Source organism: Delphinapterus leucas, chromosome 6, assembly GCF_059928025.1.
Source record: "Delphinapterus leucas isolate spDelLeu-1000000601 "Yukka" chromosome 6, BTC_Dleu_Yukka2, whole genome shotgun sequence".
Classification (NCBI taxonomy): Eukaryota; Metazoa; Chordata; class Mammalia; order Artiodactyla; family Monodontidae; genus Delphinapterus; species Delphinapterus leucas.
In genome coordinates, this window is record NC_143134.1 from 10,611,062 (window position 1) to 10,615,815 (window position 4,754).

Here is a 4,754-nt window from a genome sequence, read left to right on the forward strand (position 1 = left end):
GGCTCACAACGGCTTCTCTTCCAGCGCGAGGCATGCTGACAGCGGGCTCCAGGTACAGGGAGCCAGGTAGGAACTGCATGTGGAGAGTGTGGATTCCACAAGCTCCGTGAGTTTGGTGTCTTCTCATTTGTATTAATTACATTTAATTTTTATTAATAGTAATTCTATTTAATTTAATAATTTAGTAATAATTAAGTTTCATATTCCCAACAACGAACCCTTCCCGGCGGCCTGGTGTCCCTCGGTGGCCGAGCAGCTGGACCTCCGTGTGCTGAGTTCCTCAGAAGCCAGAGGCTCTGCCTACTGCTTGTCCTGCCGGCGTCCCCTGGCCATCCTGCCGAGGGGCGTCTCTCCCCCACCCGTGCACTCCTGCCATCTGAGCTGCCCTGCATTTACCAGGGCTCCTGGTCCTTCCCCGACGTGCCATGACATTGTGCGCGAGCGAGTGTGTGCCCTGCAGGGCCGTATGCGTGGATGTCCCCGCGTCCCAGCACCTGGGAGGGGCCAGACCCCAAGCCCACTCGGGGGAGTCCTGCTGGGCTTGTACCAACTGTGCGCCAAGGAGTGATGTCCGTGGGCAGGACCGCAAAGGCGGGCAGGCTGGGTCCGTCCTTCTCTGTGCTATGGACGGAGTCCTGTCCGCCCAGAGGTCCCATGTGGAAACCTAACCCCCAGTGGGATGGACTTAGGATGGTGGGGAGGTAGTCGGGTGGTGAAGGGAGAGCCCTCCTGCTGGACTAGTGCCCCTGTGAGCAGAGCTGGAGAGGACCTCCCCCAGCATGGGGACATGGCAGAGGCAGCCACGCAGGCAGAGGGGGGCTTCCCGGGAAGCCGGCCCTGGCTTCGGACTCCCTGCCTCCAAACTGCGATAATAACATCTGCTGTTTAAGCCCCCAGCCTGGGGAATTTTGTCACAGCAGCCTGGGCTGCCTAAGACAGTGCGTTTCCAGAAAACATTTTTCTGGAACATGGTCTTTCCCAGACTCCTGTCTCCCAGTGGAGCCATCAGCTGACAGCAGGGCCATGGGGAGACCGTCTATGGGGGAGTGGCAGCGTTCGTGTCACCTGAGTGCAGGTGCTGCTGGGAGGGGGCAGAGAAGCTTCCTTTTTGTGAGGATGCACTGAATGAAGCTTTCAGAGTAGAGCACGCGGTACTGCCGTGGGGTCGTTTGTATGTGGTGTTTATGGGACTGAGATTCCAGTGCAAGTACCAGAGATACAGCTTTTGAAGAGATGGTTCTGGGTTTTGCTTGTTTTGAGATCCTTTAGGATAATTCAAAAGATCGCCTACAGAAAAAGCCTATGATTTACGTGTTCACACTGAAACTCTTGGATTCTGATTTTTTCTTTGAAAATTTTCTGAAAAATTAATTTGTTAAAAATGTAAACTTTTCTAAGTTATTCCCCACTCCTGCCTCTTTTCTTGAATTGCTTTTCTCTGTACAAAAAACTTGTCAGGAATTGTAGTGCTTGAATGGTTATTTCTCTAGAAAAATTGACTCACTCCATTCATTTCCATTTTTCCTATTTCTTTTTGCACTCCTTGTTTTCCTGTTATATATTTGGCTCTTACTATAGTTTTTTCTATCTTTAATTTTTTTTAAAAGTTTGATCACCATTGAGTATACACAAGAATAAGTTAGAAACATAAAAAATATTTTTTTTCCACAAAGTAAGTTTTCTTGCAATATAAGGAATTATATTGTCTTTCGGAGCCTGTTATAGGGGAACGTGATGAGCAGATCATAAGAATGAGTGAGGACTTTTCCCCCCTTTCTCTGCCATGGACACTAATCGGTTTACCTGTGATTATCTGCTATGTGTAGAGGATGATGTCCTGGCCGATAAAACTTATTTCAGAGTTTGAAACACGTGTTGATCTAGGAGCACAGACAGACGTTTCCAGGAGGTATCTGAGAAGACCTTACAGTCCCATAAGAGCAGACCTTATAAAGCGTGTAATAGTTTATAATGTACATGTTGGCCAGGTGTTGTTTTTAAGTTACCTCAAGTCCTTTTTGGAAGTAGGGGTGTCTATTAATAAGTTACCCAAGACACAAAGAATCGTGGCCAGTGTTTTCAGAATCAGCATGGTACTGCCACCGGACAGAGGGTGTGAGGGTCAGAGTCAGGGTCACGGCATCCTGGGCCCTCTTTCAGGTTGGCATCGGAGCTGAAAGCCCAGCTCTGCCACACGAGGTGGTCCCTATGCCAGCGGATGCCCTGCTTGACCAAGAGCAAGAAGAACTTCTCAAGGAAAGCATTGTGAATACCTTGATGCTCCAAACAAGCCGATGATGGACAGAGCGGAGATGCGAGCGGCCCTCCACGTGATGTGGAACCCACAGGGTGGCCTCATCGGCCCCTTGGCTATTTCACTGGCTGCCACCAGCAGCCATGCTTGATTTTTTAAGGCAGCAAAAGAGGCTTTACCCAGACTCTTTGAATTTAGCCAGCCTCTGCAGGAAAGTTTTTTTTTCCCCCGATCTGTAATTCTAATGGCTGACTGCATCTGAATACTTATGTTGGATTTCACCGTGTATGTTTACACATACCAAATATTGAGATGAAGGTAGTGAATTCTGGTTGATGTGTGTTAGTAGTTTGCTAACAAGTAGTTTGTTACTACGTACCACAAACTGAGTGGCTTAAAGGGAAACTTGTTTCTTAGTTCTGGAGGCTAGAAATCCAAGATCACGGTGTCAGTAGGGCCGTTGTCCCTCTGGGGAAGGATGCATCAGGACTTCAATATATGAATTTTGGGGGACACAGTTCAGTACATAAGAGTGTGATCGGCATGAAGATACTCAGTTTATGGAGGGGTAGACCCAGTAGGGTCTTGGGAGACGGTTGGATGCAACCTGATTATTTTGTACGTGAGATCAGTGGGCAGTGAAGATCGTATTATTTTAAAAATTAGGGCTTCCCTGGTGGCGCAGTGGTTGAGAGTCCGCCTGCCGATGCAGGGGACACGGGTTCGTGCCCCAGTCCGGGAAGATCCCACATGCCGCGGAGCGGCTGGGCCCGTGAGCCATGGCCGCTGAGCCTGCACGTCCGGAGCCTGTGCTCTGCAACGGAAGAGGCCACAACAGTGAGAGGCCCGCGTACCGCAAAAAAAAAAAGGTAAAGGGTCCTTCAAATGCTGCAAAATAATTAAAGCTCCTTTGTTTGCCCATGTGTCTCTCCAGCCCCAGTGGTCCTTCTCTTCTTTCTCCGACTCTGCCCATCCTCCTGGCTCCAGCCCACCTCCATCACTACCAGGAAACTTTCCCTAGCTGTTCTCACCAGCAGACGGCCCGACTCTGTACCACCGGCTTTTAGTAACTCGGTTCCTTCTGTCTCCTGACTTTTATTCACTGAAATTTGAAACGTACACACCATCTTATGTTTTAATCACGCCATGCGTTTATTAGTCTCCTGGCATTTGTTGATGGAAAGATTTCTGGTTCCGTTATTGAAAGGAAGTCTGACACATAGGCATGTAAAATTGTTCTGAAATATAAGGTGGGTTGTTTTGGTTTGGTTTGGTTTGGTTTTTGACCATGCCACGCAGCAGGCGGGATCTTACTTCCCAGACCAGAGATTGAACCTGGGCCCCCTGCAGTGGAGGCGTGGAGTCCTAACCGCTAGATTGCCAGAGAAGTCCCCTGAAATACAGGTTTTAATCACCTGGATTTTGAAGAGTGGACATGTGGGGCTGGGCTGTGGAGTGGGTGGTAATGGGTGACCCAGGTAATGAGCGCCTGGCTGGCCTTTCTTTACCTAAATGTGAAACTCGCTGACATTCTGCACCTTGATGACGTTAAGTCTTTTGTTGGGACTGTAGGTGCAATCATACCTTTGAGAGCTTTAGAAAGCTCCCAGGGACATAAGACTCTGATGGTCTCATCTGTATAACAAAGCTATGGGCTCCTTGAAGGCGGGAACCTTCTCTCTCCTGCTTCATGCCAGCTTCCTGCTGGGGCAGGGCCATACTTGTTGACCTGTCACACCAGCTAGGGAAGCCAGAGGTTGACTTAATGTAAATAAGGTCAACAGAGGAAAATGTGTTATCTTAGTGGACTAGACTCGGCAAATATTTTGAGAGTAAACATATACTTACCATGATTATCCTACAAGTTTTACCATTTTAATTTTGAGTACTATATGAAATATACTTTTAAATATTATAAAAATCACAGCCACATATTAATCTTTCCGAAAAGTTGAAAGTAAATTTTGTTATTTCTCTACAATGAATGAAAACTTGAACTTTTTGATGAAAACTTGAACTTTTTTTTAATTAAATGAGACCCAGCAGTATGCAATATACAGTTAGTGACAGGCCTCACATAGGAGGACAAAATATGTTAAATATCTTAATGGGAAAATCAATGTTTAAATATATTACTTCCTCCCACTATGACTTAGAATGGCCTAGACATTATGCATTACGTGGAGTGTGCAGAAATGACAATTAATTCACTTAATACCTACATGTATTATCTTGTATTCTTGCAGTTAATTGAATGAACAGATTCAGACAACATTATTCATGAAACTCAAGGCCATAGTATGATTAAACAATGCTGCGTTCATAATTCCTGCTATATATGAGATACATTTGGATTTTTGTGGTGGTATCACTCAGAATCAAAAATTTGTCATCCTTTCTGGGAGCTTTTGAAGTCATCATGAGGCAAGCCTGCCACCTGCTGGTCAAGGCTTGTTACTTCAGTCTACATTTCAAATAACCTGGGCACTTTTCGTTACAG

The 4,754-nt window shown here is 46.5% G+C and overlaps 1 protein-coding gene across 11 annotated transcripts in view; it reads left to right on the plus strand.

Annotated features, from left to right (window-relative positions):
• LOC111185348 (uncharacterized) overlaps positions 1-4,754 on the plus strand; it is a 315,714-nt gene that overhangs the window by 11,615 nt on the left and 299,345 nt on the right. Inside the window, exon 2 of one of the 11 annotated variants that reach the window (XM_089912707.1) lies at positions 4,501-4,748. The exons of the other annotated variants lie outside the window; for them this stretch is intronic. The gene's annotated coding sequence lies outside the window, so the exon portion shown is untranslated. Of the gene's footprint in view, positions 1-4,500; positions 4,749-4,754 lie in introns of those variants that run through there. 11 annotated transcript variants of the gene reach the window in all.